Source organism: Astyanax mexicanus, chromosome 4 (genome assembly GCF_023375975.1).
Source record: "Astyanax mexicanus isolate ESR-SI-001 chromosome 4, AstMex3_surface, whole genome shotgun sequence".
Classification (NCBI taxonomy): Eukaryota; Metazoa; Chordata; class Actinopteri; order Characiformes; family Acestrorhamphidae; genus Astyanax; species Astyanax mexicanus.
In genome coordinates, this window is record NC_064411.1 from 28,686,695 (window position 1) to 28,699,928 (window position 13,234).

General features: G+C 38.5%; 1 protein-coding gene across 2 annotated transcripts in view; it reads left to right on the plus strand.

Annotated features, from left to right (window-relative positions):
• Nucleotides 1–262: 262 nt before the first annotated feature.
• basp1 (brain abundant, membrane attached signal protein 1) overlaps nt 263–13,234 on the plus strand; it is a 46,653-nt gene continuing 33,681 nt past the window's right edge. For both annotated transcript variants that reach the window (XR_007438605.1, XM_007232170.4), the window contains exon 1: nt 263–439. The gene's annotated coding sequence lies outside the window, so the exon portion shown is untranslated. The remainder of the gene's footprint in view (nt 440–13,234) is intronic.

Here is a 13,234-nt window from a genome sequence, read left to right on the forward strand (position 1 = left end):
TTCTTCAGAGGCAAAAAAATAAAACTGTTGAAAAAGGTGTATGTAATATATATGTAGGACGATGTTTCATAGATATATGTATATAATGACAAACTGGGGTCTTTGATCTCTTGATCTCTCTGTGAGATAGATGCTCCTGTCCCAGCAGCTAGAGGCACAAGAGCGCGCATCCCCCCCCTGCCCTCCCTCCATCCATCCATCCACCCCCAGGCCGAATAGCACCCCCCCCCCTCCCCTCCCCTTACCCACTCACCCACCCACCCACCTCCATGCGCGAAAGTGTGCGCGCGCGAAAGAGAAATGCAGCGCGAGCTTTAGACTGGACAGCCTGAATAAGCGCCATCCGCCGCCACTACGCGCACGAGGGAAAAGGCAGTGAAAACCACGCGTTTACTACCCGCAGCAGACAGGGTCGTCCAGGGGAAGACCACCGCAAACGGTAAGACATGCCCACTGCATTATTAAGCATATTAGAACCTTATTTTTATTTTTTAAAATTTGTGCGATTGTGTTGTTGTGCTTTTTTATTTGATCTAAAAAAACACACACTCACAAATAGTGATTTTCTTCAGAGGTGGTTCAGTGGGTTAACAGGGCATAGATCATCGTGCGCGAATCGAGTTGCAATAAAATGTGTGTTGAAATACTGTGGAATTTAGGCTGAGCGCGAGGAGAGGGGCGTGTACCGCGCAGCCTCGCGCTCCGACTCTAGACGGAGCGCTTCATCCTCCATTCATACCATTTTCCTCTTTTTTTACTACTAAACACGCCTTAATTCTATTCACTTATTTTAGCAAACTGATTATGATTACGCTTTTTTGAGGGACTCATTTGTTTACTAATATTTAAAAAAATAAATAAATTGTGAATAGCCTATATTTTATTTGGGAACTGGATGCAGCGTTTTAGTTTTAATTGTCCACCATGAATAAATAAATAAATAAAAAAATAGTAAATGCAAAGAATTCGCATGGATGTTGCGCTCCACCACACCCCTTTTTGTCTTACTGTGGAGGTGTGACACATTTTGCAGCGCTACGTGGTAACTAGCTGGCACACACGCGCTCACACTCGCTCACGCGCACACATTGACACGTTCTAATATAATAATAATAAAAACCAATAGCATTAATAATGTATACGCTATAAATTATTATTATTATTACTAGGGGACCTGTGGTGTAGTTGCAGTGTGGTTTGTGTTTAGCCTATTTATGAGAAAAGGAATGGAATACACTGACAAATGGTTATTAAAATGTAAATCAATCTTTTTTAATGTATGTTATACGCTGTCCTTTGTTCGATTATACTCTTTCTTCTTGTTTGTTGGTTCGGCCGAATTTTATCAGTAATTTTACCGATCCTTTGTCTCTCCGGGGCGCATGCGCAGTGCGTGCAGGGTGTGGATGTTGGGAGAATTAATGGGCTTTTTTTTTAGCTCATCAGCAGATTGGCGCCTAATTTACGTCCCTTCTCTTCGACCCACGGGCTTATTTTTACTTTGGTCAGATTTAGCGTACAGTGAATTTAGCGCTTATTTGCACCGATATTTAAGCAGACCGTGCAGACAATGAATGCACTGAATGAGTGACCAGACGCGTGAGCACACGAGCGCGCGCGCGCTCGAGTATCATCAAAGGATAGCATCCTCAAACCATCCGTAAAAAAAAAATCCGTCAAACAAAAGACAGCACAGCACAGTATGCGATATTTACGGGCTACAAAAAATAATAATAAATACGTTGCACGCTCTGAATTTAAATGAAGGTAAATCGGCGCGCGCGCGCCTCTGTGCGTCCATTGTGAATTTAACGGGCGCGTGATTGTCAGCTCGCACCGTCACAAAACGCCGTTCGGCCAAATGAGTGATTGAGTGAGTCATGCGCGCCTCGTGCGAGCGGCACACGGGGGAGTCGCTCGCGCGGAATACTAAAAACCGAGCGAGACACGTTCCTAGAGTGACCGGACTAGTGCGCGAGGAGGCTGGCGGGTGCGATAAGATAAGGGAGGGGGGATTGTGTTGGAATTTTTTTTGTGTAGGGTTGATGATAGGGGTGTTCTTTGGGGCGCAAAAGCGATTACGCCTATCGCGTTTTCGATAAAGCATTGTCTTTTTGGATTAAAAACTGGCCCACGGAGTCGGGAGCGCTTGCGCCGGCGCGGGAGCAACAGTTGAAAAATGTGAAATGGCGAATCTGACAGACAGATCAACAGTTGGGAGGCAAAATGGCGATTTTAGCGCACTAATAAAAACATAACAATACATAAAAGAAAAAAGAAAGTGAATGCATGATAAAGGCAATAGAATGGTAGGCTAGAGGTTCTGCTTGTAGTCTCTCACACAATGTCCCACATTGGTTTTAAAACCGTTTCCGCCACTTGGAAATAAATATTTCCAACCAATATGATGAGATAACCCAGATTGCATTCTTATATGGAGCTCACATGGGTAGAACATACAGCCATTCAAAATGTTGAGTTTTTTTTATTTTACCAAATGGAAAACCTCTGGAATATAGTCAAGAGGAAGACGAATGATCACAAATCATTAATCCAAGCTGAACTGCTTAAACTTTTGCACCAGGAGTGGCATAAAGTTATCCAAAAGCAGGGTGTAAGACTGGTGGAGGAGAACATGTCAAGATGCATGAAAACTGATTAAACACCAGGGTTATTCCATCAAATATTGATTTCTGAACTCTTAAAACTTACATGAACTTGTTTTCTTTGCATTATTTGAGGTCTGTAAGCTCTGCATATTTTCTGTTATCCATTTCTCATTTTCTGCAAATAAATGCTCTAAATGACAATATTTTTTATTTGGAATTTAAGAGAAATGTTGTCCTTAGTTTATAGAATAAAACAACAACATTTACCTATAAATAGCAAAATCAGAGAAACTGATTCAGAAACTGAAGTGGTCTCTTGATTTTTTCTAAAGCTGTATGTTCTAGGTGGTCATCATGGGCTCTGACTGGGTTTATATCACCTTATATTACCAGCTCACCTCATTTATCCAATCTAGACCTTTTGTCTATGGCCCATATTTAACCCCTTCTGATCCCACCACTGTCATCCATATGTGAGGCAAACATGGATGGAACCCATGTGGAAAACTTGCTGGTGCCCAGCTGGGTCATGTTATTTGGGAAGAGTTGTTACACACTAGGTTTTAATAACTTAGTATCTTATTATGACAATTGCAAAACTTGTAACACTGTACAAAAAGCGCCTATAGTGTATCAATTAACTGCATGCACGACAGTAATAAACATGATAAAGTAATGAAAATGATTGAATAAAGTAATTATTAATTGACACTAGTAAAGACATTGGTAGACAGCACTCAAGTTTAATGCTTTAGAATTGTATTGATTAGTAATGTCTTGGCTAGTATTAATTATTTAACTAGTTGATATTATCTGCAGTGGTGGTGATAGAAACTGTGGGTTCCCAATATCTATTCTACAAACCACCATTCTACTTTAAGCCTCTATACTGCAGGTATCAGACTGCAGTTGAATGGTTGGTGTCTTGGTATATAAACTGAAAATGAGCAATAATCAATCTCACACTGACCAAAGCCTAAAGCAGCAGGTCTGTCTTGTAGTTATCATGTGTGTGGTGGTTGTGTGTAATGCAGTAGGCCAGGGTTAAACACTGGCACAAACTCTGCTTGGGGCAAATCGGACTACTCATGAGTAGGGAGTGTGTAGTAATGAGTGAATCAGGGCACATGAGATAGTAGTGTGCAGTAATAGGAGGCTTGGGGACGAATACAAATGAAGGCCTGGCACATATACTGAATATACTAAAAATTAACAGTCAATTCTTACTTTTGGTGTACTTTTTTTGCAAGAAATTAATGCTTGTCTCTTTGCATGGACAATTTTAGCCAGGTACTACCAATCAGAGTCATTCTAGAGTCACACTGTCCACTGTGGGTAGTAATCAATGCCTTCTATAAAATATTGCTGGTAAACTTTGGATTGAGGAATGTTTTATACCCCCTGCTACAAGATATGGAATGTTTCACCCATCTAACCCCCACTATATCATCCCAACTGGCATTTCAACGTTAAATCAATGTTGAGCAACGTTGATGTTATGGTTGAATCAACGTTGAGCAACATTGATGTTTTGGTTTAATAAACGTTAATGTTATGGTTGAATCATTGTTGAGCAACATTGATGTTTTGGTTTAATAAACGTTAATGTTATGGTTGAATCAACGCTGAGCAACGTTGATGTTATGGTTGAATCAGTGTTGAGCAACGTTAATGTTATGGTTGAATCAGTGTTAAGCAACGTTAATGTTATGGTTGAATCAGTGTTGAGCAACGTTAATGTTATGGTTGAATCAGTGTTGAGCAACGTTAATGTTATGGTTGAATCAGTTAGGAATGTTTTATACCCCCTGCTACAAGATATGGAATGTTTCACCCATCTAACCCCCACTATATCATCCCAACTGGCATTTCAACGTTAAATCAACATTTAATCAATGTTGAATCAATGTTGAATCAATGTTGAATCAATGTTGATCAGCGTTGATGTTATGGTTGAATTACCGTTAAGCAACGTTGATGTCATGGTTGAATCAACGTTGAGCAACATTGATGTTATGGTTGAATAAACGTTAATGTTATGGTTGAATCAACGTTGATCAACGTTGATGTTACAGTTAAATCAATCAGTTAAATGTTATGGTTGAATCAATGTTGATGTTATGGTTGAATCAACGATGATCAACGTTGATGTTATGGTTGAATCAGCGTTGATCAACATTGATGTTATGTTTGAATCAGCGTTGATCAACGTTGATGTTATGGTTGAATCAGAGTTGATCAACGCTGATTTTATGATTGAATCAGCGTTGATCAACGTTGATGTTATGGTTGAATCAACAATGATCATAGTTGATATTAGGGTTGAACGTTTAGCAACATTGATGTTATTGTTAAATCAACATTGAGCAACATTGATGTTATGGTTGAATCAGCATTGAGCAACATTGATGCTATGGTTGAATCAATGTTGAGCAACGTTGATGTTATGGTTGAATCAACGTTGAGCAACATTGATGTTTTGGTTTAATAAACGTTAATGTTATGGTTGAATCAACGCTGAGCAACGTTGATGTTATGGTTGAATCAGTGTTGAGCAACGTTAATGTTATGGTTGAATCAGTGTTAAGCAACGTTAATGTTATGGTTGAATCAGTGTTGAGCAACGTTAATGTTATGGTTGAATCAGTGTTGAGCAACGTTAATGTTATGGTTGAATCAGTGTTAAGCAACGTTGATGTTATGGTTGAATCAACGTTGAGCAACATTGATGTTATGGTTGAATAAACGTTAATGTTATGGTTGAAACAACGCTGAGCAACGTTAATGTTATGGTTGAATCACTGTTGAGCAACGTTAATGTTATGGTTGAATCAGTGTTAAGCAACGTTGATGTTATGGTTGAATCAACGTTGAGCAACATTGATGTTATGGTTGAATAAACGTTAATGTTATGGTTGAATCACTGTTGAGCAACGTTAATGTTATGGTTGAATCAGTGTTAAGCAACGTTGATGTTATGGTTGAATCAACGTTGAGCAACATTGATGTTATGGTTGAATAAACGTTAATGTTATGGTTGAATCACTGTTGAGCAACGTTAATGTTATGGTTGAATCAGTGTTGAGCAACGTTGATGTTATGGTTGAATCATCGTTGAGCAACGTTGATGTTATGGTTAAATCCACGTTGATGTTATGGTTGAATCAGTGTTGAGCAACGTTGATGTTATGGTTGAATCATCGTTGCGCAACATTGATGTTATGGTTGAATCAGCATTGAGCAACATTGATGCTGTGGTTGAATCAATGTTGAGCAACGTTGATGTTATGGTTGAATCATCGTTGAGCAACGTTGATGTTATGGTTAAATCCACGTTGATGTTATGGTTGAATCAGTGTTGAGCAATGTTGATGTTATGGTTGAATCAACGTTGAGCAACATTGATGTTATGGTTGAATCAGCATTGAGCAACATTGATGCTGTGGTTGAATCAATGTTGAGCAACGTTGATGTTATGGTTGAATCAACGTTGAGCAACGTTGATGTTATGGTTGAATCAGCATTGAGCAACGTTGATTTGTTATGGTTGAATCAATGTTGATGTTATGGTTGAATCAATGTTGGTGTTATGGTTGAATCAACGTTGAGCAATGTTGATGTTATGGTTGAATCAATGTTTAGCAACGTTGATGTTATGGTTGAATAAATGTTAATGTTATGGTTGAATCAATGCTGAGCAACATTGATGTTATGGTTGAATCATTGTTGAGCAACGTTGATGTTATGGTTGAATAAACGTTAATGTTATGGTTGAATCAACGCTGAGCAACGTTGATGTTATGGTTGAATCATCGTTGAGCAACGTTGATGTTATGGTTAAATCCACGTAGATGTTATGGTTGAATCAGTGTTGAGTGTTGATTTTCAAAAGTGAATCAATGTTGATAAGGCAAATGTAAAATGCTAATTCAAAAGGCAGAAGGTTGAGGACATTATATTAATTCAACATTAAAACTTTAATTGTTTCAATGTTAAAACAACAACAGACATTACTTTAATCATATTTCAAGCACATTTTAACATTGAACATTGAAGTTGTGTGCCAGCTGGGATGCCTCGTTCCAGCTCCCAGAGTTCATATATATATCTTGCCATGAGCACACTGGCCAACTCTTCACCTCACTCTCCAGATAACACCTCACAACTTGTACACCATCCTTTGTAAAAAAAAAAAAAAAGCACCAAAAGTGGTTCTTCTATGGCATTATGTCTCTAAATGAATTAGCATCCTATTTTTTAAGTGCATGTCACATATTTCCTTTAGCTATTCCTTGATCAGTTCTTTAAAGATGAAATCTCTAATCTCTAAATTATTTTCTAATGAAAGAACACACTGCATGGGGGTTCGTACCCTGCCAGGTTTATTCCTTTTATAACAAGCAAAAAGACAGCTGCATAAAAATAGATCTCTCACAGCAGAGTGCCACAGAATGAGCACAGTAGCAGCAGACGTTTGTGTGTTTTAATGGCTTTGTAGTTGTACTATTTATCTGCTTTGAAAAAGTTGTTTGCCATTATTTGCATGTTTTTTTTGCTAAGGATCAATAAGTACAATGTGGTAAAAATAATAAATCTGTACATATAGATTCTCGTTCTTAGAAGCAAACAAATATTAATAAACATATAAGTGTACAGTAATAAGCTTCTGAATTAGTTCGAATGGTGATATATCTGGCAACCAGGAAGGCCAAGGGAAGGTTGGAATCTGCCAAAGACATTCCTGGAAAACCCTTGCAGTGTGAGAGAGAACATTGTCCCGCTAAAAAAAATGCCAGTTGGAAGCCTTTCTATGAGCGACAACACTTGTGACTACAGGACATACTGTCCCAAGGATCTACAGTATAGGCCTAGCCCCCTCAAATCACTACTAAGGGTAGCTGAGTCCTCACCACAAGGTGTCCATACTCGTGACCGTTCTTGGAAATAGGTTAGAACCTGGATTCATTCATTTCATTGCTAAAGATGATGCAATTCAAGTCCACGAATTTTGTCATAACTGGGTAAAATGTCTTTAAATGTGATGTAAAGACATTTCTAGAAGTCAATTACTTTTCATAAAGGCCTTTTTACCGTGCAGCTAAGAGAGTAAAACAAGAAAGTGTCTGAAAAGGCCTCTTAACAAAACCTTTCAGAAAAAAATGCTTTTAAAGGCCTGGATCTTGATCTGTATGGTCGTGTGATTAACCCTTTGAGGCATGGTGGATTTTTGTCTTGGTTCTGACTTTGTAAATTGCGATTAACGATGAAAATGTCTCCATTTTCTTAAACTTTTAGGTGTTTTCTGGTGACAGTCAGAAATGTAGCACTCATTTTATGTGCCTATTTGATTAAAGGACTACATCTAAAAAATCACAACCTAAATTTGCTTTAGATTATTGCTTTTCATTTTGTTCAAATCCATAAATCTGATGCGGTTCAAGTCTACCAAATGTGTCAACTGGATAAAATGTCTTTAAATGCGATGCAAAGACACATCTATCAGTCAATGATTTCTCTCACCAAGAGGTACACTGCCCGAAAGTAGCCTGTAAAAGCCTATAATGGGGCAGCAAAGAAAGTAAAACAAGAAAGTGTGTGAAAAAAACTCTTCACAAAACCTTTTAACACCAATAAGACCTTTAAATGTACATGAAATCCAGTATTGGCTTTACAAGGTTGAACTAAAGAGATTAACTCAATGACTTACTAACAGTAAGAGATACTCCTCACTAAGCCTGTGTCTATGTGAGTTTTAATCGAGCGGCAATCAGACTGCCGAGGAGGATAAAAGTAGGTTTACAGCCTCCAGTAATTTCACTCTTAAAGATACGCACTGCCTTTCACAGCACAATCCCCAGCGCTGTCTTCAATCCCACTCTGCACGGCTGAAACAGGGCCGAAATGAACTCAATGAGTTATGAACCAGAGTTGACTCTGGGTTTTGTGGCAAATGCGATTACGCAACCCAAGCCACTATGAAATCCACTGTAACCCTCTGAGTAAACTGAAATCCTCAGTCAGAGAGACCCTGAAAGTGGAAGTGTTCCTGTCCTTCAGCAAAAGAATGCTTTTAAAGGCCTGGATCTTGACCTGTATGGTCGTGTGATTAACCCTTTGAGGCATGGCGGAGTTTTGACTCGGTTCTGACTTTGTAATTGCGTTTAACGATGAAAATATCTACTTTTTCTGAAAGTTTAAGTGTTTTCTTGCGTTTTTCACACCTGTAGTTCGTTCGTTTCTCTGGTCTGAATCAGTTGATGAGTTCATTTACTTGAAGCATTTTCTCCCCTTGTTTGGTTTGGTTTCACACAGTCTTAAACCTAAACGCACCAAAATACTCACCAATGTTATTTTATTAGATATTTTATCTGAATTTACACACCTCACTTCCAGACCACCACGCCCATCAGCGTAGATTTATTCCTAAACTCCAATGCGTGCCATCAGCTACCAGAGCCCTGAGAAAGCACAATTAGCCTTGCTCTCTCTCTGGGCGGGTAGATGGTGCTCTTTTCCCTCATCACACCAAGGGGTGATGGCGATGAGCATGAGGCGTCTGTGAGCTGATGTATCAGAACCAAGTCACTGCGCTTTCCTCCGAGTGCGCTGTGATGCAGCAGTTCGAAAAGAGGTGGTGGCTGACTTTAAATGCATTGGAGGAGGCATGTTCTAGTCTTCACCCTAGTGTTGGGGCGTCACTAATGATAGGGGGAGTCCTAATGATTCTAATGAGTGGGTTGGGTAATTGGTTGTGTAAATTGGGGAAAAAATGGGCAAAAAAAAACCCCAGCACTATTTTAACGTCACAGGCGCAAGGCGTGAAAAAAATTTGTTGACAGGGTGTAAGATATTAACAAGAATCGCAACACATCTTGCACAGGGTGTGCAATATTGCACTTGCTCCAGAGCTTCCAGAGGAGCTTTATGCCTTAATCTAAAATGGCTGCATTTCCTGTACAGTACTATACAGTACTGCACTATACTGGGCATGAACTCAGAGCGTTTGCCCCTATACAGTGCAGTACATGTTTGGAATGGAGCCATTTTGGACCCAGCCTGTGTTGGCAGAGCATGTAGAAAGGCCACTTTAGAGGCTTGTAAATGGTGAAACTATGTATAGAGATGAATATACAGTAGATGCATGGTTTTATATATTTAAGGTTGGGTTGATGGACAGAGTGTTGCATTAAAATGGAGCTGATGGGAGACACTAAACTTCCATTTCCTTTACCACAGATTTAGTGATAGAGTGGGGAAAGAGAAACGCAGAAAAAAGAGATGGGTAATGGGGGGGGGGGGTGGATTGAAAAAAAAAGAGAAAAGAGAACAAGAGAGACAGGAAGAGAGTGAGCGAGAAAGTTGTGCTGACAGGTAGAGACATGCCGAGCGAGCATGGCTTTGTGTGTGCGTTTGTTAATTTGAGATGAGCAGCTAAAAGGGACAGTTGAGTCAAACATATCTGATACACTTTCAATCATACCATCTCCTCAGGAGACCTTACAGAGATGCATATCTGTACGTGTGATATATTATCTACACATCATCAAAAAAAAAAAAAAATAAAATAGTTGCATCCTGAGGAAAGCGATTTGGAAAAAAGACAAATGCTACCAGGAACAACAAATGATAAAAAATTTAGACTGATATGGGTATTATTATTAAAAATGTACACAAAAAAAATACTGTGTAATGCATGTGTAACGCACACGAACTCTTGTGAGATATTTCAACAGAACAATGCTCGTTCACATACTGCTGCCATTTCAAAAGCTTGCCTTTAAGACGTATATGCTAGTATTCATTTATTGTTCTTGACATTGGCGTAGGAACCAAGGGGATGGAAGGGACAGAAATATCAGAAATAGGTGCATTTGTCCCCCACAAAAATGATAAAGCAGAAAAAGCAGAAATTGTTTTAAAATAAACTTTTATTTTGAAAGCACACCGAAATCTGCACCCCCGCCATGAAAAGCACCCTCTCTCGGAAGTGCGTTTCTAATTAAAGCTAGCTACTAAAGCAATTATCTCCGCTTTTATCAAGAAGACCCTCGCTCCCGAGAGGGTGTGCTTTTTCTGGCAGGGGTGCTGATTTTGGCACAACACCAGCTTTACATGCGAGATCAGTGATGATAGAAATAAATTGCAACAATACCAATATACTGCAATAAAAGCGGCTTTTGGGAAATATCTCTTTCTGCTCACAGACTGGGAGGGTTTGGGTTATCTAAGGTTTATATTAACTTCTGCCAAAAATCTCTATAAATCGTAAAATTACATTCTTTTACTAAAAGCACATCATCGTAAGAAGTTAAAATCACAGGACAGAATTGACATGCCAATATATAATAATAATAATAATAATAATAATAATAATAATAATAATAACATCAAATGTGCCCCCCCCCCATGTCAAACCCAGTCCTACGCCTTTGGTTGTTGGTAATCTTCATCACCTTCATTCTTTTGAACTAAATTGCAATCCAACACTTGCTATTGGATGTTAGATATTGCTATTTTTTTATAACAGTGCCAGTCTCATATGCTGTGTGTCATCATGGAATTTTTCTCCGGGTTGCTATGGCGATGGCCCGGACAATCAGGATGCTCGAGCCAGAATGGCAGCTGTCCTATGGTTCCTACGGCAACAGCCAATCAGAGATCAGAGCCCCACTGACCCCACCTGTCCCCTCAGATGTGCTTGTGTGTGTGTGTGTGTGTGTGTGTGTGTGGAACCTACCTTCCTTCCCAATGCCTCTCTGGGTGTGGGTTTGTATCTCTGGGATGGTAATATTTAAAGGGACATATTATTACCTCTAATTTTTAATAAGTCTATGAGCTGTACAAAACATGATCTTCATGTCAAGTTCTTTACAGAAAATCACTCTTACATAAAGAAATCTGTCACTTTTATGCAAATAAGATGTTGCTGACCACGCCCTATTTTTTTACAGTGAGCGTTTGCTCACGGGTTTGTAGTTGCTTGTGCTAAATAGAGAAATAAGAACGAGCTAGTCCATTCTTAACCGCGATGGAATTACAAAACTCATTATTTGAAAGTACATACATCTCCCTGATTAGGTAGGTATAGATCCCACCCTCAGACAAAGTCTGCTGGCTAATCTTGCTGTGTACTGTCTGAGGTTCTCAACCAAAATAATCAAAATGGGTTTTCTTCAACTGATCTAATATGTGAGGCTCTGATTTACAGAAAACAGATGAATGGAAAGTACGTTTTGCATAATATGTGCCCTTAAATATAAAAAGCATAATGGCAGTATGATTCCGCGTAAGCAGGAAGCAGATCTCTGGATTATGATAAAAACAGAATCTTCTTATATGCAAAACTCATAAACAAAACAAAACAAATGATCATGATGCAGAGTTTCGTACTTTGTTTTCATATTCAAAACAGAGGCACTATAATAGCCTATGATACTAACCCTGATACTGTCTCAGATTGTGGAAAGATTTTCACTAAGATATATTTATACAGGAAATCAAATCAAAACTACTACACTCCTCATCAAAAAATACATATTTTTGAAGGAAGTGTCCGATTGTAATGCTATTCTGAAGGAGCAATAACATAAATAAAAAAAAAAATTAGGTGCAACATTTTTTGTTTTAAATTTAATTATTTGTATTTGGTTGCACCTTCATATTGCTCCAATAATACATATAAATACTGGGTAGACTTTGACATATTTTTGCAAAGAGGTCACTTTTTATGAAGAACTACTAATTTTATGATTGTATTCATCTGAAAGTGGAGATTAAAATAGGAAATTTTGTTTTTGTAAATTGTCTTACTGGACAAATAGTTGGCGTTAATAACCAACAACCCAATAGAAATAACAGGCCACTAAATTGCTGATGTCATATAGAAAATGTTGTAGGTTCAAAATATAACTTTACAATGGAAGAAAGCTTCTTTTTAAACCTTTATTTCATGTTTAATACATTGAATAATACCCTTCCACTCCAAAAGTTTGTATGCCCAAAATCCCCAAAAACTTTACAAAAGAAAAAGAAAACCTTCTTTACTGTCAATGAAAGTCCAGGTAATTACTGATACATTTCTTTTGGTACATTCATCAAAATAAATTTTGACACAATGTAAAAAAAAACCCAAAACAATGGTACTTTTTGTACAATATTGTGAACAGTACAAATGTGTGCGTGTCAGTAACAATACCTCTGTGTGGGTGCTGTCACTTTATTCATACTGCTTCGGCATCAGCAGCCGAAGTCCGAGAGAGCGCAAATGTCTATGCTCTCTCTGGGTGAGTAGATGGCGCTCTGTACCCTTATAATTCCTAGTGTGATGTTGATCTGTAAGCTGATTTATTAGAGCTGGAAGGGTACGGTGCTTTCCACTGAGCACAATGGCTATCACAGTGATGTTGCTGATGGAAAAGAGGTGGAGTCTGACTTCACATGTATCGGAGGAGGCATGTGCTAGTCTTCACACTCCTAGTATTGGGAAGTTTATATGAATATGGATTGAATAATTGGCTTTCCAAATTGAGGAGATAATGAGGTAAATTATAACTGATGTAACTGAAACTGTTTTACAAGGTTTTTGGAATGAAATATTGCAATTTGCTACAAAGGCAGTGTTCATG